The sequence below is a fragment of the Brassica napus genome, chromosome C9 (genome assembly GCF_020379485.1).
Source record: "Brassica napus cultivar Da-Ae chromosome C9, Da-Ae, whole genome shotgun sequence".
Classification (NCBI taxonomy): domain Eukaryota; kingdom Viridiplantae; phylum Streptophyta; class Magnoliopsida; order Brassicales; family Brassicaceae; genus Brassica; species Brassica napus.
The window spans coordinates 48,568,910-48,590,884 of record NC_063452.1 but is presented as its reverse complement, the minus strand read 5'-3'; the positions used below and the strand labels follow the sequence as shown (position 1 = coordinate 48,590,884).

The 21,975-nt window shown below is 34.0% G+C and overlaps 2 pseudogenes; both read left to right on the top strand.

Annotated features, from left to right (window-relative positions):
* The first annotated feature begins 14,867 nt into the window (after window positions 1–14,867).
* LOC106400290 lies at window positions 14,868–20,476 on the top strand (annotated as a pseudogene).
* On the top strand, window positions 17,707–20,540 carry LOC106397964 (annotated as a pseudogene).
* The last annotated feature ends 1,435 nt before the right edge of the window (window positions 20,541–21,975 follow it).

Sequence of the window (21,975 nt, the reverse complement as noted above, 5' to 3'; positions counted from 1 at the left end):
TGTCTTGTCTAGGATACAATGGAACAGAAAGAATGTCGACATTGATGATATATTTGCATGCAATGTAGCACATGAAATCATGGATGATAATGAGGATCATGAACCCACGTCTATTTATGAGTGCACTCAATGATCAGATTGGATCAAATGGAAAGAAGCTATAAACGTGGAGTTAAATTCTGTAAATAAAAGAGGTGTCTTCGGTCCTATAATCCGGACACCTTATGATGTCAAACCAGTTGGATACAAATGAGTCTTTGTGAGGAAAAGAAATGAACATGGTGAAGTCGTGAGATATAAAGCATGGTTTATTGCACAAGGATTCTCACAGAGTCCAGGAATAGACTATGAGGAGACATACTCCCCTGTGGTGGATGCTACTACTTTTAGATTCCTGATAAGTCTGGCTATAAGAGAAAACTTAGGCTTGCGGTTAATGGATGTAGTAACTGCATACTTATATGGTCCACTGGATAATGAGATATATATGAAAGTCCCAGAGGGTATTGAATTGAAAAACAAATCGAGTTCTCGATAACAACATTGTATAAAATTGAACAAATCACTTTATAGATTGAAACAATCAGGCCGAATGTGGTACAATAGGCTAAGTGAGTACTTAGTGAAAAAGGGATATAAGAATGATCCGATCAGCCCTTGTATCTTTATAAATAAATTCGGCCAGAGCTTTGTGATCATAGCAGTGTATGTTGATGATTTAAATATCCTAGGAACCTCTGGAGAAATCTCCAAACAGTTAAATATCTTAAGAAAGAATTCGAGATGAAAGATCTTGGAAAAACAAAGTTTTGTTTGGGATTACAGCTTGAGTACATAAGAGACGGAATCCTTGTGCATCAAATGGCATATACAGAAAAAATACTCAAGAGATTCAACATGGCCGAGTCTCACCCATTATCTAGCCCCATGGTCGTGAGGTCCCTTGGCCTGGACACTGATCCGTTCCGTCCTAAGATGGACGATGAAGATGTCCTTGGTCCCGAAGTGCCATATCTCAGTGCCATAGGAGCTTTGATGTATCTTGCTAGTCACACACGACCAGATATATGTTTTGCCGTGAATCTATTGTCTAGATTTAGCTCTTGTCCGACCCAAAGGCACTGGAACGGGATTAAACATATTCTTCGTTACCTGCAAAGAACGAAAGACTTGGGTCTATTTTATACTAACCAAAACAAAGAAGGATTAGTTGGTTTTGCTGATGCAGATTATTTTTCGGATCCACACAATGCTCGATCACAGACAGGCTATGTTTTCACACATGGTGGAACGGCCATATCATGGCGTTCCATGAAACAGACGATCGCGGCCACATCTTCAAACCATTCGGAGATCTTGGATGTTCATGAGGCCAGCCGCGAGTAATTCAGAACAGGGGGAGTAATACGTGTTGTACTCTTTTTCTTTCACCATGGTTTTGTCCCACTGGGTTTTCCTGGTAAGGTTTTAATGAGGCAACATCTAAACCGTATTACAATCCATGTATGGTTATGGCATCCAAGGGGGAGTGTTATAAATCATATTGTGGATGTACATAACCGGCCCGGTTCATAACAGGGCCAATGCCAGAGAGAGAGACTCGGCGGTGAGGAGAGAGAGAGAATCGGCATCTTGTTTTTTCCTTGTTAAATTATGATTTGTACTCTTTTTATATTTGTATTTCCTTTCTTTAGTGTTTCCATTATTCTATGACGGTGTAATTCCTTATATATAAAGGGATTTTTATGTTTATGAATAAGATAAAAACATAGATTTCATTCTCTAGTTTCACACCAATAACTACATAAGATAGGGAATTAATTTTTTTTTGTGCACCAGGGAATTGATTATTTAATATTAAAAAATTCTGTTAAACCCCCATGTGCACATATAGGACCAGCCCAAAAGACAACCTAGTCAAACGGTGAAACCGTTGATCACCACAGTCGGTTTAAAGAAACATTTTTAGTTTTCTTATTAATATATATAGATAAATAAAATTGATAGTTTTATAGTCAGAAAAATATTTCTTACGCATTTTTAGTTATAAATGCATTGAGAGCATCAAGTTTGGAATCTTGAAAAAAAAAAAAAAACAATGGCATGTATTTATAAATAATTGGCGATGACTTTTTTATGGAACTAAAGATTTTTTTATACTTCGCGTACTGGAATTTGGAGGCAATTCAGGTTTTGGTGGATCCCCAAGATGCGAAACTTATAGAAAACATCCCATTGAGCAGGACTCAGCGGATCGATAAAGATAGATGGCACTTTACAAAAAATGGGAAATATTCGGTCAAATCAGGATATCAGGTAGAGAGGATTTCCAGATAGAGAAAGACCACCATTAATGATTGGCCCCACAGTTGATGTTTTGAAGGCTTTCTGTTGGAAAATACGATGTCCACCAAAGTTGAAACATTTCCTACGGCAATTAATGACAGGGTTTATAGCAGTGCGGAAGAATTTACAAGCAAGGGGGATTCAAGGGGATATTTGCTGTGCAAGATGTGGAGCTTATGAGGAATCGATAAATCATGTATTTTTTAATGTCCTCCAGCTATCCAGGTTTGGGCTCTCTCGAAGATACCATCAAATCCAGCCATTTTCCAACAAGTGCCCTCTTCACAAATATGAATCATCTATTTTGGAGAGTCTTTCCGCAGATCGAGGATCACCAGTTTGCTTGGATACTTTGGTACATCTGGAAAGCTAGAAATAATAAAATTTTCAGTAATTTGGACATGGATCCCATAGATACGCTTAAACTGGCAGAAATGAAATCGACACTGTGGGTTGAAGCACAAGTATTACATGATCAGAGAACGGCTCCACAAATAAATATGATATTACCGTCAATTCCAGGAAGATGGTGTTTTACGGATGGCTCGTGGAAAGAGGGTTCTAATTTTTCAGGACAAGGTTGGCTCAGTACTTTGGAAGGTTTTGATGGATTGTTGGGGGCAAGGAATGTTAGGGCTAGTCTATCGCCTCTTCATGCGGAGATGGAAGCGTTACTATGCGCAATGAATGCATGAGGAATTTACGTCAATTTCAGGTTACGTTTGCAACGGATTGTTCTCAGTTGATGAAGATGGTTTCGGAACCAGAGGAGTTGCCAGCTTTTGCAAGTTATTTGGAAGACATCAAGATCCTGAAAGAGTGCTTCACCCGATCAGAGCTTATCTATGTACCACAGACACAAAACTCAAAGGCGGATAGTCTAGCACGCAGTGCTAGGAATCAACCGTGTTTTGTCATTCACATGGATGAAGATCACCCGGTTTGGCTTACAGAGTCAATATGAGTCTGTATAGTTAATGACAAAAAAAAAAGATTTTTTTATACGATAAAAAATTAGAAACCTTTTGAAGTACTTAATTTTTCGAAAAATAGACTATAATCAGAACACAGGAGAAGGTTTTCAAAATTGAAACTGTTAAAATCATTTTTGGTCTAGCCATATCAGAAATTAAATGGCTTGTTTTTTTTTTATAAACTTACACAAGTGTGATTAAAATATGTGACTACGCAAAAAAAAATTAATAGTTTTGTAGGAAAAATGTAAGAACATTATATTTCTATTATTTTAAATTTACTATTTCTTATAAATAGTCGACTAAATTTCTATTTTTATGAAAATCTAAGTTTTGTTATATTTAATTGTTTTATAATGTTGGAAACTATATATAAGGGGCATAGCTTTTAAATTGGCTTAGGGTAGTGTGTAACATTAGACCGGTACTATATGAGGATGTAGCTTGTTGGCTGATGCAGCTGGAACATTTTCTTCAAAGGTATTGACGAGGTTCAGCTGATGTACATTTTCTTCAAAGGTATTGATTAGAGGTATCAGATGGCTCTGGATACTGTGAGTGAAGGGCAAATCTTGAGAAAGCAAAACAGCTGACTGAAAATTTGGTAGCCAGCAATAACACCAAAAACGCAGATGCGGAAGGGCAAATCGACTGGGATGGAAGCTACGCAGTTGGCTAGAGAAAGTTAGTTTGGATTCTGTTCACAATCTTCTTGTGAAAAAGAACGACTTTCAGTTTGCTGCAGAGGTGGAAACCATGAAACCAAAAGAAGAAAAAGATGTTAATTATGTCAGTAGAGCTGGTTATAAAGATTACAATTAGAAACCTCATTTACAGAAATCCTCTCAGGATCACAGCAGTTTCACAAAGAACTATGGTGCTTAGTGCTGGGTTCGCGGGTCAACCCGCCCCGACCCGCCCCGCCCCGCCGCGGGTCGAATCATTTTTTCGATTCAAAAACTCGACCCGCATAACCCGCAAACAAAAACTTTTATATCCGCACCCGCCCCGCCAAAACTCGCGGATAACCCGCCAAACCCGCGGGTAATATTAATTATATTAAAAATAGTTATTTTAATTAAAAATAATTATTTTCTAATTATATAATAATTATTTTAATTAAAAATAATTATTTTTATTTATATAATAGTTATTTTAAAAAAATACTATTAAAAAAATATATTTATAATTAAAATTATACAAATATTTATTGTTTTTTATATATTTTACGAAAAAATGTTTTTTTTTCAAAAATATTTTTTTTTTTTTAATTTGCGGGTTGGCGGGTACCCGCGATTCAAATTCGGCTGACCCGCACCCGCCCCGCGGCGGGTCAAACGGGGCGGGGCCCGCGGGCAATGATTAAAATTTCCAGCTCTAATGGTGCTTCTAATTACCAGAACGTTCTTACAGCACTCAGGTACAGGCTATACCAATATTTAAAAATCGTTTTATTTATAACCAATTTAGAAAATCGGCGTTGTCTAGACTGATTTTAAAACAATAGTGAGAATAAATATGGAAGTTAAACTGAATTTCTATTTGTTTTGGATAATTTTTTACATTTTAAAATATTTTCTTATCTTTTATTTATTTTTGTTTCTTAAAAGTTTTGTTTTTATCAGTCATACTAAGAATTAGGCGAGGACATTTTAACCTGGACCCGAAAACCCGAACAGGAACCGACCTAAAAATATCCGATCCGGAACTGGACCAAAAATTTACAAGTACCTTTTGGATCTAAATTTTTTTTACCCAAAAGAACCATAACCGAAAGGAACCGACCCAAATAGACCGGAATCCGAAAAGAACCGACCCGAATAGACCCGACCTGATAAGAACCGATTTGTACCCGACTTAAAAACATGTATATTTAAAACTATGATGTTTTGTGTTCTATTTTATATATATTATTTTTTGATTTAGTTGAAATATCTTTTTTTAACAACATTTGTTACTATTTTGTAACATTTTTTTAAGTAATATGAAGCTTTAAAATGTAAAATTTAGAGTTTAAAAATGTTTTATTTTAATTATTAATAGTTTCATTTAAGTTATTTTGTAAAATTTTAGATATATATGACAAATATCAACTAAATTTGATGGAATTTGGTACGTCATGTCCTTTTCAGATCCTAAATACCTGAATCTGACCCGGACTCGATATGGACTCGAAAAATTACAGATATTTTATGAGTATTTTAATTATAGACCCGAACCGACCAAGACCCAAGAAGAACTGATCCGAACCCGAACCGAAAATTTCTAAGTACCTATTGAATCTAAATATTTAAGACCCGAAAGACTCGGAGCCCCGATCCAAAGACACGAACGTCGATGCCTACTAAGTTGACAAACTACCAATCAAGTTGACAAAATTTATTCTAATTTTGTATTTTTTGAGTAAAAGTTTATTCTAATTTTTATTTTACTTTATATTCAGCTAATAAACTACCAATCAAGTTGACAAAAATTTAATCATTAATTTATTTTTACGTTATTTATTATTTAAATAAAGGAAATAATGTCAATTTAGCTAACTTTTTAGTATTTATTCTATATTTTTTTACTCCATTCTACTCTAGTTTATTCTAGTGTTTGACAATCACACTTTTTTTTTAGTTTTCTTTTTTTTAACATATTATTTTATTATGGTTTTTTTTGAATAAAAATTATTGTTGACAAAAAAATTGGTTGGACCAATGAAAGCTAACTCTTCCCCGACATTGTTAACTCGTTCTTTTTTTTGTTTGAGAACTGGCTTAGACTCGTTTTTACTTGATTCTTTTTCCCTTTTTATTTGGTTATTTTCTATTATTCCATATGTTTCATTTATAAGTGTCGTTTTGGATTCGTACACAAAATTAAAGAAATAATTGCTGCGGCCTAAAGCAGGTTGAACATGTGCAGTGGTAGTTTCTAGCCTAGAGATTTTATTTATCTTGAGTGCCTTCTTGAGTATACACTCCGCTTGGATCAACATCACTTCAACATCACTTATACTTTCTTTATCAATATACCTCCCATGGAAGAACCTTGGCAGAACAACTAAAATCAAGTCATATCAACAACTACCACAATCATTAGAGTCAACGCCAACAAAATAAAGTAGAATTATGTGAGTCATAAAATGATTAAGATGTTGGGTTTTACTACAGATTTAGAACGAATCATCTCGGAGAGTCCATTGATTACCAAAAAAAATATAAGAGGACTCGAGCTTCACGGAGGAAGGGAAAACCAATACCAAATTTGAAGAAAGTATTACAGCTTTGAAAATCTAAAAAGGTGGAAAAAAATGTTACTACATAATCAAGGTAAAAAGAGGAGACAAACCTTCTCGTCAAGAAAGGTATGTCAACTCTCATTGCTTGCTTCATATCAGAAAGAAAGATATGTTATGAAACCATTTTTGCAATATGTGTGGGGTAAATATCTGCTTGTCTTTCAAGAAAATTTACCTCCTACAAACTTTGGGTTGTTGCTGGTCGCTATCATCACTCTAGGCTGGCAAACACCAGTTTCCAGTCTCTTGTGAAAGAGTTCGTTAAGGCTGTCAAAAACACATAAGCAGACAATCATTTTCCTGCTTAGGAAGTAAGTAGTTTATTTATAAATTAGCAGGAGTGGTGATCAAAATACATGAAACAAAATATTTCTTCTGTGGAAAAATATTACTTATCAACCAATGACGTCTGAAAGAGAAGAGGTGGCTGGCATGAGATGTCTGAGTATTCAACTACTGAGAACAGAAGCTGCAAAATAGAAAGATGTACCTGGACATTTGTATTTTTCAACGCTATCACTTGCTCGAGCTTACTGAACCTGAATGGGATGGAATTAGCAACAGCAGGGACTTTAAACTTGTAGAGTCTGATCGCAACAACTGAAACTGAAAGCTTGAAATTGTTTTTGCTTCTGATCACATCAAACCCACTATGCCCATACATAGCTCTCTCCCTAAGAAGTTGTCTGAATGTGTTTAGGTAATGGAGAAGCTTGGATGAGAGATGCATGTAGGCAAAAAGAGATTATGTGAAAATGAGACCCATAAAAGACAGAAACAAAGTAACAACAATAACAAAACAAAATCAGTAAAATACTAACTTTATCATCCAAAAGCGGCATGTCATGTCCTTCAGTTCACCATCTTTCTTCACTTTCATATCTTAACAAAACGGAGAAGCGTGAGACAACGGTTCGACTGCAACGCACGGGCTTCTATTCGGAAAGTGGTGTCTTGGAAGTCGCCATTGTTCTTCAAGGTTCGTCTCTCTGTATATCGAGTGGAAAATAAAGGAATCTGTGAAAACCATGGCGTCGGAAATGCCTTTTTATAGGTATGAGATTGCGAAGAAGATGAAGAGGACGGTAATGAGAAGTAGTGGGTTCTCAAGTTTACTGAAATTGATTGTATTGGTTGATCATGGATCAGATCGTGAAACGGAAACGAAGAAGAGGAAGAGCAAAGAGTTTCACGAATCGATCCAGCAAATTAGGGTTTGGAGAAATGAGGAAGGAAAGGTCGAGTCGGCGAGTATTAGGTAAGAGGCTTCGACTTTTTATGGGCTTCCTGGCCCATTCGTATAACACGACGGATTTTTAAAAAAAGCAAAGCCCAACATAGGCAAACCGTAGCTTACGTGGAAAAACGTTATAACATGATTGAGTGATTTTTTTATGCCGACGTGGAAAGTCTATATGAGGCTTTTATTTCCCTTTTATTAGTTGTTTGATTTTATAATTTATAAATGTAATGATCTCATGAGAGAAGAAAGTGATAATGTAATTAATGCCATTTGATCGTTTTGAGTGTTTAATACTTTTGTTGCCATTTTTCGTTAAATTGGTTTGGATATATTGGACTGTAATCGATCAAGAAAAGAAACATATGTGGTTCATCAAATGTTCATTTGCAAATTTGGGATTTAAATTAGTGTAAACGTTGTAGAGCTTAGTTTACCGGTTTCACTATCATCACATATTAAAACTCTAATATCATTCAGTAAAAAAATTGGTAAAATTTTCAGTAATTATTCAGACTATGCATGGTGCAAAATCCCTTACTTATTTAATCAAGAAGCATTTTTAATACTTAACCTTGATTTTGTAAATTAATAACAACTTTGTCATTATCGCTGACGAGGAGAGCTCTCCTCAAACAATTAAGCCAATAGACCTTTAATTACTAGGATATTTACAACTATTGCCATTGGACCTACTATACATCTTTAACGTAGACATTACACGGTTTGTAATTTTGTATAATATGATAGCATTTAATGGATACTAAATTAACCGGTTGATATCCTAAAGGTTTCTTATCGGGTTATCTCCAGCGAAGCTTTGTATATAATAGGTTTGCCTTAAAAAAAATTACACTTTAAACCACTCCAGCCAAAAAAAAACAGGTTACTTCTTGACGTTAAGTTTATTTTGTAGGTGACCAGGCAGTTAGGTGTCCACAACAGGTTTGTTAGTAGCAGTCTCCATTTGCCATTCATAGTATGTAAAACCTGCAACATTATTTCAAATGTGATTCGATGAAATAGTTCAGTTTAGATTATTCATTTTCTCAGTTACTAAGTTTTTCACAAGTCTAAAGTAACAGTGAGTTATATATACATTAGTACAAATATAAATTTGAACTGCTACTGTAATAGTTAGTTTTGTAATTTATTATATATGTACTATGTACTATGTACATATGTAATATTATTAAGATTGAGTGAATCACTCCACAATATATGCGAGATTCACCAGTCAGTTATGTCATTGAAAACGAATATATGGTTCAGTAGCAATTATGGCAAGCCAAGATAGTATATTCAGATGTCATATATTTCTTATTTTGTAAGCAGAGACGTACTTAATGTAGATTTAAAAAGGTCATTGCCTTGGGTCCCCAATAGATAATACGAATTATGGGACCCCATTTTCATGAAATATTGTGTATCATACTGATTATAGAAATACAACATTAAATTATATTTGTCTTCATCCCAAGTTTGACACTCTAAATTAATTTTAGTTTTATTTGTTTTCCAAATAAGATTTTAAGAAAACAAAATCTTTTTTTATCTCGTCAAGTTTCCAAATCAAAAATATGTATCTCCAAACAGGAAATTAAATATATAAATAAATAAAAAAAAATACAAATGTCAGTTAATTTTAAATATATTCTCTATTCAATTTGAAAATTAAGGATTTAAATATACTTTCTACAATTGTGTCATTTTCTTTTTCTCTCACCGGCATCACAATTATGTTTGAAAACATAAAAAGATAAAAAAAAATCAATTATGAATTTGTTAGGAACCTAATAAAAAAAATTATTTAAAAACTAAATTATGAAAGTCTAGTGAAAGATATATTTTTTTGAACTGAGGCTAAAGTGAAAGAGTTTAATAACAAGAATACAGACATTTTTATTTTTATTTTGGTTTTTTTTTCTCATTTCAAAATTATATTACAATATTTGAAAATACATATATAGAAAAAGGCCTCATTTTCTTCATTCGCCTTAGGCCCCTCGGCACCTAAGCACGGCAGTGTTTGTAAGAGATGCGAACAAATTGATCTGTATATCATCTTATACTATGTTTACGACTTTCTGAATATAAATTATGGAATTTATCATTCTAAACTTTGTGAGCAAGGTATAACAAAATATAAAATAGTTAATGTGTAATGTCATGTAATTTTCTTCATTCGCCTTAGGCCCCTCCGCACCTAAGCACGGCATTGTTTGTAAGAGATGCGAACAAATTAATCCGGCACCTAAGCAAGGCCTCATTTTCTTCATTCGCCTTAAGCCCCTCGGTACCTAAGCACGGCACTGTTTGTAAGAGATGCGAACAAATTAATCCGTATATCATCTTATACTATGTTTATGAATTTCTGAATATAAATTATGGAATTTATCATTCTAAACTTTGTGAGCAAGGTATAACAAAATATAAAATAGTTAATGTGTAATGTCATGTCATTTTTGGTTAGAATATCGTACTGGATTCAATCTTGGAGAATAATTGCATAAATTTCGGCAATCTTTGTTAACGCGTTTATGAATTATGTCAATATTCTATAACTAGGTGTTTTGCCCGCACATGCGGGCATAATCATCTTACGAATACTTATTATTTTATGTCTTATTAATCTAAAAATCGACATTATAAAACTCTAATTGGTGAACATGTTGAAGGAAAAAAATTATGGTAAATTCTTTGTTCCTCGAAATTTATACCAGTTATGTTGAAATTTTAGTCAAATTATTGAAAGATAGATTTCACTTTTTTCTTCTAAATTTCCCGTAGAGGAATGAATTTATAAGAAAAAAATTTCCTATGCAATTTTGATAAGGAACAAATTGAACAAAAATTCATATTTTCTTTATTTTTTTTGAATTTCTCAAATAAAATTTTATTTTTATTTTCTTCATTTTCTTCATTCTTCTAGTGGTCACCAACTGAAGCTATAGTATTTCACGGATTAAAGTTAAATTGGTTTAAAGTAAAAGCAAAAAAAATTGTTTTGAACTCAGTCACAAGTTAAGTTATTATTTATGATTTTAAATAGTTAAATCAAACATCAAATTATTTATATATGTCAAAAAAACGTTCATCAAACTATGTACTTATTATTGTGTTAAAAGTTTTAAAACACTCATATATTAGAGATAGCTTTGAAAATATATTTATATAAATATTTTTGTTTGACTAATATTTAATTATAAACTGTCTTATATTTTATTTTTTTAAATTTATAATAAAAAAAAATATTGTTTTCAGATAGCAACACAATATATATAAGAATTCTCTTAATTTTTAAATATATTTTCACAATTTTAGTATATTAGTTTATAATTAATTATTTAATATAACATATAAATTTAATATTATTAAAATAAAATGCGTGTTTTATTATATATAAAATTTATTATGGGGTTTGTAAAAATTAATAAATACTCAGTTAAAAACTAATAGTAAATTAATGACCTATATAAAAGCTTAAAACCTAATAAAATATGACAAATAAGAAAATAAGAATTTTAATATAACATATAGATTTAAATATTATTAAATCAAAATTCTTTTTTAATTATATATAAAATTTATTACGGATATTTTTAAAATTAATAAATTAGTGATTCTGCTAAAAATTATTAATAAATCAATGAAAAAGTTAAAACCTAATAAAAACATGATAAATAAGCAAAATTGACTAAAATCATGGAAATCATGACAAATAAGCAAAATCAAAATAATTATATATCTAATTACATATTTTATAGTTATATTATTTATATTAATAAATTATGGATTCAACTAAAAACTATTAATAAATTAATGACTCGGCTTAAAACTAATTAAAACATGATAAATAAGCAAAATTACCTAAAATCATGGAAATCATGACAAATAAGCTAAGATAACATACTTTGCCGAAATATATGATATACTAGATATTTGAGATATTTTCATATTCATTATTAGTTTCCTTTCGAAATTCTATAGAAACAAGCTTGAATGTTGGAATTTTCATATACCCCTCAACGCTAAAGATATAATAAACCTATTTCTCGATGGCAGCAGCCATCAATCTGATTTCGGATTTGAATCTTTTAAGTCTATCTGGAAGGTTAAAGTCAAGAAAGAGCATTGAAGAGCATCAAACAACATTCCTAGCCCAAGGCACTGTGTATTATGGTTATGGTGGATAGAGTGGAGTGAACGTACCTTTTCAAAATCCAACTCTTGTATAACTTATTATGTCTGCCTACCTAATATTTCTGTTTCATAATTAGTGGCTTCAGATACATCACTAAGTTAGAAAGTTCTCAAATTCTATTTAATCGTGAGGTATAGATATACGAGACTCCAAATCTAGGTACTGCTTCTTAAATAATATGTAAGGTCTTTATCGTACTCATCCATATTGCTAAGGTTTTTTATTTAATCATTACAGGATTCCAATACCTACGCTTACTGAAGTCAGGCCAGTGTAATTGAAGATTCACAAACAATTGAACTTTGGCAACTTCAATTTATATTTTATATCATCTTTTTATTCTACGGTTTGTCTACGAACATATTTTTTAAGAACTACCACATTTTTTCCTATATACCATGACTTTTTTTTAGATTACTCAGACATCTTAACTTCTTAAGGTTATTGTTTCTGTGATAAGTTTATGCTTATTGCATTGCATAGCCATATATATGTGTAGTAGAATAAGTTGTTCCATGGTGTTCTGTTTATAAAATATTTGCTAGATTATTACTTATCTATATCACACAATTTTGTACCATATTTATAAGATACTTATTTCATTCAACTAATCTATAAAACTACATATAAGTTTGTGTACTAACTTGCAACATTAGTTGTGTTATGGAGTATGAACCCAGAAACGTATGCTTTCTTCTAATTCGGGCTATATTTGCCGGCGGTTATAGCAGATTTACTTGATTAAATTCTACATTAATTTTTCTATTAGTGTTGATAAATAACAAAAACATGATAGGAGAAAATAGAATGACTAATCGTTTGGTAAGAATTCGCAAAATCACCTATGTTCATCTTGCCGAGATAAATCGGACAGCGACCAAACCCTAATCCCCATTTTCCATCGATATGTTTGATAAAGATAATTTATCAAAGTTGTAAGAAAAAGCCCAATATTTTATAAGAGGGCTTTTAACGCCTGATCCAATGCAACGGGTCCAAAATGTTCTGAACATTAACCCACCTGTTTTTTCCAACATCGATACTAGGTCAGTCGAATTTTTTTCCCTAATTTTTCTGTGTTCACGACAAAACTATGTCGTGTTGGAATTGGCCTATTAAAAGTGTTCAAGAACCCAATTTAGTTAGGCTTTAGTAACAAAGCAACATGATTAAAGCCCATTATGTTAAAGTTTAATTTGGATCAAGAAAGACATAGTCCAGTGTAATAACACTATCTTTTTGTATGAAAGTACGTTTCTTAATTGACAAATTTTCAAGTTATAAATTAATACTATGTAACAAATTGTAGTTTATGTAATTTTCTGTAACATTAATAATAGTTTTACCCCGCGCAATGCGTAGATCTTATATTTAAATCTAAGTTGTACCAAAACATTTTCAAGTTGTATTCAGTACTTATTGAACCATATTCAAGTTTCTTGCAACCCATATTCTCTTATCTTAATTTTCCAATTCCATAGGCCTACGTTGGTTGAATGGATATGACCTAATTGGGCTGAATGTCAATATTTGTCTTTATGGGAAATGCTATGTTGACCTTTCCTTTTAGGCCCACAGAATGCCAATTTTGTCGTTGGTAAAAAGGTAAAATTTCATCAGATACTTTTTTTTTCGTTGACTTTTGAAAATTTTGTCACTACAAAAAAAAGTAGAAATTTTACATTATTTTGTGAAACGTATTTTACATTCTAAAGTTCGAATTCCAGACTATACATTTTTTTTTTTTTGTAGATTATATGATGTGAAATCATCGAAGGTTCCAAAGTATTGCAAATATAGTATTCATTGTGGTCGTCTGCTGCGTCGCCAGCTTGTTCAATGAATAACCGTCCATCGATCCAAATGTTTTAGAAAGAAATTCACCGTAGAGTCCGTAGAATTGTTCATTCGTACATGTTTTCCAGTAATTAATCATCCTATTCTATATAATAGAGTTAAAGATTATACAATGATTTAATGTGTTATCAGTGTTAAAAAAAAATCCACACGGGCCACAGCCATAGTGTGATCTGAAGAAGTCAATGCCTTAATTAACTATGTGGAGAGGAAGTGGCAAGATGAGCCTGTTGCGGGTCACGAAATTCGAAGCCGACCACGTTCTGAAATTTTCTTTTACCAAATTTAAATTTGACTCCAATCACCCCACCCAACTTTCAATTTTCCAAGCTATATGCTTATATGTATATTATTAATTTCAAACATGAAAATCTCTATTTACATTAACACTCCTGGCCGGACGTTTTTATCCCTAGGAAAACCATTTGGATTTCTTAGGTTTTTTTTGCTTAAAAAAAAAAATATTGAAAAGCCAACCAATCGCGGACCACCACGAGTCAGTGGAATCCGCGAACAGTGTAAGAAACTCACTAAAATCGGTTCTTAATTAGTAGTTTTTGTAACCGATCCTTAAGGGTTTTGTGGGGACCCACGCACTAAAAATCTCACTAAAGACTCCGGATAAACATGCTCTAAGATCCACCACCTTTGATTCCAACTTAGATCTCATATAGTGCAAAGACCTTTAAAGTTTAACTAATTTGTTGATAGATTGTAGACAATTAATATGATAATTCCCATACTTAAATATTCAAATACAATTAAGAAATAGCCTATGTTACTCATGGAGGTTATATATTGAACTATAAATCCTTCCATCTATTTATTGAGACCAACTATATTAGGCTGAATGCAATTTTAAATATATATATATATATATATATATATATATATATATATCTAAACAAAAAGAACTATTCATGAGTAAAGCAGAATCAATTATCATATTATTATATATAAGAAAATAGACATTGGCATGTTAAATGGTGTGAAAACTGAAGCCCTACACTTTCTTCATTTACAAACTCGATCTGCTTTGAACCTCACGTTCCTTAAGCTTCTCAAAAGCTCTGTTTTACCATTCCCCATAACAAAACAAAAACCCTGAATGCGTTTTCTTTAAGGTAAAAACGTTCTTGTTTTGTTTGATTTCTTCCTCTTTTTTTTTTTGGACAACTGTTTGATTTCTTCTTCATAGTCTCTTTCACCATCTCTAGCTCCATTGAAGAAAGAAGATGAGGTATACTCCAAGATTACAAGGGAGAAAACTCATCATCCCTTCTTTCTTTTTCATCATAGCTCTCTGTGTACTAGCTTTCATCAACGAAATCAGATTCGGCAGTTTACTGAGTTTCGGACGATGTGCTTTGTCCAATGTTCCGATGAATAACGGTTCATCGGAGACTCCATTGTTTTCTTCTTCTTCTTCTTCTTCTTCGGGTGATAATGAGATTAGGATTCTTGTCGGGATTCTTACACTTCCCGATCAGTACCCACGTCGGCATTTTCTCCGGATGATCTACGGGACACAAGCTATTCCCAACGGCATTAAGATCGACGTGAAGTTCGTGTTCTGTAATTTGACTAAAGAAGACCAGAAAGTGCTTGTCGCTTTGGAGATCATGCGTTATGATGACATCATCATACTCAATTGCAACGAGAATATGAACAAAGGTATCTGGTTTATCTCGGTTTAAAGTCAATTTCAGTTCGATTTGATTTTAGTTAGTTGATTTAGATCGGTTTGAGAACGAATTTTCCAAATTGAGATACCATTGTTGTTTTGGTTGCCTTCTTGGTGTAGTATATACAGGCTTGGTTTTGATTTGGTTTAATCATAAACCAAAACCATTATTGTATATGGTTCAATTCAGTTAAACATGGTTTCAATTTTAACGAAAAGAGGTCGTTTATCTTAAGGTTTTGCAAAAACATTTAGTTTATGAATATTTTTTTCATATTTAGTTGGTTTTACATTATATTACAATTTTTTTTTATTTTAGTTTGATTTGGACTACCTTGACCAAATTGGAATAGCCGTAACATTTTTAACTAATCTAATTTTTTCAATTCACAGGCAAGACCTACACATACTTCTCAAGCTTACCAGACCTATTCAACGAAACCGATTCACCAAACCCACCGTACCATTACATAATGAAAGCCGACGACGACATTTACATAAGACTAGAAAACCTCGTAGCATCTTTAAAACCATTACCTCGAGAAGATCTCTACTACGGCTACGTCATTCCATGTCAAAGCATGGACCCGTTCGTTCATTACATGTCAGGAATGGTTACTTAGTCTCGTGGGACATCGCAGTTTGGCTCAAAGACTCTGAAATTCCCAAGAAGCATCTAGAAGGTCCTGAAGACAAAGTGTTTGGCGATTGGATGAAAGAAGGAAGGCGAGGGAAAAATCGGTTTAATGCTAAATGGTCGATGTATAATTTCCCTGAGCCACCGACTAAATGCACACATGAGCTTTGGCCTGACACTATTGCAGTTCATTTGTTGAAGAACCAAGAAAAGTGGATACGAACATTGAACTACTTCAATGTTACTAGCAACCTTAAGCCTTCTAAATTATACCACATACCGTAGATCGTTTTCTGGTTTGCTTTGTTTTCATTTGATTAGTATAATTTATACTTTCTTTTAAAATTGTTTTGTGATCGTTAATGTACTTTAATAATGATCTGTGTAAATAAGTATTTCAAACATGCTCAATAGTCAACAGAATACTTGGAGTATCACTGAATAAGTATTTCAAACATGCTCAATAGTCTATAGTCAGTTCAAGTATATTAGACTATCACTGAACTTTGGTTCTAAAGTTGGCAGACCGTAAATCTTATTTTCACAGTTAGGATTTCTTTTTTTTTTGTCAACTTCACAGATAGGATTTTATCTGTCAAATCAAACATTCTCAAATACTATATTGAATATACCATGTAAAAAATGCCCAAAAAAAAATTACCATGTAAACTAAAACTCTTAACAAGCTTCATGTTGACCACCATTACATTGATAAGACGGATACAACATGGCTAAAGAGAAATCCAAAAGTGGCTTTCTTATCTATAGTCTTGGCTAAGATTTCTAGCATCCTGATTTCTTGGAAATAGTGTTGTATGTGAAATAAATAAAAGAATTGAGTTGATTATATATGTTAACAAATTGCACTTATTTTGTTGGTCATTTCTCCATAAAAAATTTTAAGGTAAGTCTTTGAAATGGAATAGCAAAAATGTAAATCGGAAGTGATTTGCGAAACCTCGCTTATGAGACTAAAACATGGAAAAGCTACATAGTGATTGCATAATTGGTAAATAAATCTTACGAATCCAAAATAGTGATCTAGCCATCATATGGAATAAGACTCACAAACTGAAAGAATAGACGTAAAAAACTATTAGTCGTGGGTGGTCGGACGTATTACAAAAACATTACTAAAACAAGAAATGAAAGAAAATAAGAAAAAGATAGAAACATCTAAAAAACTTTGAGATATCTTGTAGGATCTTGAGATGTTCTTTCTCATTGATGGCTCGGATTAACCGGCAAGCATCTGATTTCACATGAAGTTTGTCCCATTGCCTTTCAAAGGAGTGGGAGAGTGCTGATCGGATCGATAAAGCTCCTTGCAGGAGACGGTTGCCTGCTTGATCAAACTCTCAACAAGCTTGAAAAAACAAAACTGATATACCATTAATTCTACCACTAAACGTAAAATTGATTAAATTTCTTATAAATAGCCGGAAAAATAGAGAAGAGCAGGAGACACCAATACTACAATGCTCACAGAACACGGTGAGAAGAAACATAACTGGAGATAACATACAGTAGAGAGGAATCTCAACAGGAATTAGAAGAAAATCTGAAGCAAGGGAAAAACTGCAAAGACAAAAAGACCCAAATACAAGTATTAACAGATTTTAGGGATATAATCCTCACTCTAACAGCTGAAGAAGAGAGGCTCCTTGGGGTTGGGGGTGAATGGGCCTCACGAATTGGATACAGCTTTGGCTGTGATAGAAGTAACATCACAGACGAATTTTACCAAAAGACTTTTGAGCTCCGTGACCTAATAAAGAGTTGGCCTCGTCCTTCCCCCCCCCCCCCTTCTGTGAGTTTCTCGGGGCCTTTTGTTACTGCCTTCTTCAAGGGGGGGGGGGAAGTCGCCGTCGGCGTCGCCTGATTCAATCATCGACGCAACGGAGTTGTTTATCAAGCGACTTGGAAGCTTTCGTTGATTCTCTCCGTCCGTCCGTCTTCCAGTTTCGTAAGTAATCTTACCTTATATTCTCTTGTTGATGTTTGGTGTAGTGTGAGTTTGATTTCCCTGATGGAGCTTGTGTAGAAAACGAATTAAGGTTCTCTGGTGATTCATATCGACTAGTTTTGAATTAGCTTTTCTGTCAATGGAGTGATAGAATATGGAGCTCGGCTTTTGATCGATTAGATTCTCTTGATCTGTAGTTGAGGATGAAATTGTATAGTGATTCCTTTGATTGATTCTCGTTGACATTGATTCTAATCGTTATAAACATGATAGAAGCTGATTCGTTTCCGCTTTGTGGCAATGTAGAGTTGCTTCTGCTGCAGCCATAGTTGTGAGGCTATAGAAGAGAATTCTTGTTTTAGGTGTTTGAATATTCTCAACATAACTTTAACTTACTAATTGGCTGATTATCTCAGAACATCGTTTCAACAGCTTTGCTTCGCTTCTTTTCTACATTCGAAGATGGGAAGCAGTCCAGCTCCATTTCCAGATATTGGCAAGAAATCCAAAGGTAAGTTAGCAGATATTAGACGTTGCTCTCTCCGTTGTGATTCCTATGTGTTTGACTATTTGAAAATCTGCGGATCTTCTAAACAAGGATTACATTTTCGACCAAAGGTTTACTCTGACAATGCTGAGTGCCACTGGAACGGTATGTTGGATATCAATTAGATCCTTTAACGTGAATATATTAAATCCATCTTATAGAAAAATAATTTTGCTTATATGCATGTTGAAGATTATCATGCCTATAGAATATGTGTTGCTACGTGTTTTTCTGGACCAAAGCTAGGGATGCATACTATAATATGCATTATTTGAGAGAAGCAATCAACTCAACTCAACATGGGAGTACTTAAGAATACTTGCATTGCATGCCTTTGTTCGTAAAATAGGTGATAGCTAGTAGTAGGTATATCCAGCTAATGCATATGCTTCAGTTTCCAAACATGGCCTGTGATGTATTATCATAAGTTGTAAAAAAATTAGTTGTGATCTAAGTAGGGTTGTTTGGTTCAGCCCCCCCCCCCCCCCCCCCCCCTTCAGGCAATTGTGCTTAATATTTACTCTGAACCTATGTAACTGTATTGCATAAACAGGAATGGGTGGCTACAGGTCTGAAGAAGGATGATTTCTTTTTTGGCGATATAAGCACATTGTTTAAAGGTCAAAACACCATTGTTGATCTGAAAATCGACGGCCACTCAAGTGTAAGGAAATATCTGTAGTGATACATGCTTTCTGGTCTCTTGCAACTTTATTGTCCATAACCATATGACTGGATGCAGGTGTCGACAAAAGTAACTATCAAAAATCTCATGCCATCTGCTAAAGTTGTTATCAGCTTCAAAATACCTTATCACAAGTCTGGCAAGGTCAGTGCATAACTCATATGAGAAACGACTACTCTAATCTCAGTCCTATGGAAATGTCAATCAAATTATGTACTCTTGAGTCTTAACTTGTGTTTTTGTTATATTTCAGCTGGATGTGCAATATGTCCATCCTCATGCTACGCTCCATTACAGTATTGGCCTCAACCAATCTCCTCTGCTTGATCTATCAGCAACTATAGGAAGCCAGACTATTTGTCTTGGTGGTGAAGTTGGTTTTGACACAGCTTCCTCGTTACTAACCAAGTATAACGCCGGAATTGGTTTCAACAAGCCAGACTTCTTTGCTGCGCTCATGTTGTAAGTAACAACAACAACACCATTCCAACTGCTTTCAGTTTTTTGGCTTTTAAAGGAACTAAAAGACTGCTGATTTGTAGGGAGGATAAAAGGGAGAGTTAAAGAGCTACTTACGTCCACAAGGTGAATCCAACCACATCCGTTGGTGCAGAACTTATCCGTCACTTCTCCAGTCATGACAACAGCTTTACCATCGGAAGCTCTTATTCTCTGGATCCATTCACAACGGTGAAGGCCAGACTCTCTAACAATGGGAAAGCTGGGATGGTGGTACAAAGTGAATGGAGACCAAAGTCTCTCGTAACTCTCTCCGATGAGTATGACTCAAAGGCTGTGACCTGTTCGCCCGAGCTTGGTCTCGTTCTAGCCCTCAAACCATAAAAGAAGGAAAGGGCTCTCTCAGTTTGGAATACAAATTAAACCGTTCAATTTTTCACCAAGTGCTGAAAAACAGCCCCCAAAAGAATGTTTGTTGGGTTATTAAATTACTTATTGCACTAATATTTTGTTTATTTCATTGTGATGTGAAAGAAAAGGGGGGTAATAACCCGACTCTTTGGAGATAGAAATCTGTTTTTTGTTTCTTTAGACTTTGGCTTCGATTTGGTGACTGTAACAAAATAATCAATAAATATTTGATGAAATTAATAAATATCTGATGAAATGAATAAATAAAAGTAGGGATTTATGTTTAATTTATTGTTCAACAAAATTGAATGGAAATATTTTTTCATAATTTCTTTCAGAAATATGAAGAATATAGTAGGATCAATGTGTTAAATAATCTGAGAAAAATTGAACTAATAGGGGTATAAAATCACAAGAACAATTGACTCATGATAACAAAAAATCTGAAATGTGGTCACTAATCGAAGCATTTATATCCATTTAAAAGTGAAATGGATCAAATTGGGCTTAAAATTTTATTCAAAGTGTAAATGACCTCAGTTGTAGTGAACCTCTCTCCTTTCTCCTCTCTCCGTTCTCTCTCCAAAAAACCTTTCACGGAGGTGATGTTGAGAGGTGTCATGATTACGCCGGTTCCTTCTCCGGCTCTGACTCCCGGTGATCGGGCTTCGACTCTGGCAAGCGGCGGCTTCTTCAGCGACGACTTGGCCGGCTTCTCTTCCAGCAGGCGATGGCTCCTTCAGCGTTGCTTGGCTGGCTCTGCCTCCGCCGTCACACCTTTCTTTCCTTTGTTTTCCTTCTCTGTTCCTCGCCTCCATGCCCTCTCACAGATTCAGTTTGAGTTTCGATCTTCATCGAAATGGCTCTTCCTTCCCCTGTTATGGGATTGGTTCATCTTCGGTCTTATCAGAATCAATAAAGATGATATGTTGTGGATTAGGAGTTTCTGATGACCTAGATCGATTTCCTTCAACTAAATCACTTTCATCTTTGATGTGATGGCAATCTCGTTCTTTTCTACTTGTATCGTTGTTAGATGTGTCGTCCGTGCATCCTGTTCTGGTATGTTCCGGTGGATACCGATTTGACTTCCGACGACGACTTCAATGGTGGTGTAAGGAGCTGACGTAATCCTCTTTCGGCGCGTGTCTCTTTTTTGTTTTCGTGAGTGCACGTGGTGTCGATCAGGATCAGTTGTTGGGCTCCCTTGTTCGGCTTTCTCGGATGGGCTTTTATTTTACCCCTTTAGTTCTTTGTTTATCTTGTCCTTCTAATGGGCTTTTTGTAAATTTGGCCTTTGTTAATAAAATACCAGTGACAAAAAAATGACTCACTAGTATTATGTTTTTGTTAGGCTTTTTCGTATCAGCAAAAACCTAACAAAAATGATTGTTTAAAAGTTGACGAAAATTTTGACCAACAAAAAATAACTCTAGAAAGAAAAAGGAAAGTCTCAGACAAATCTTCACTATAAAAGTATAAATCACTACAAATCCAGCAACCACATTAATAATACGCTTAAATCAAATAAAACTGCAAAATTGTTATGAACCAGATTGTGGATGGCTCATAACCAAGAGATTACGATTTGTAATCTTTCCATTTATCTATGACGGTGTAATCTCCTATATAAGGAACCTCTATGTTATGAATAAAGATAGACTTTTCCATTATTTTCA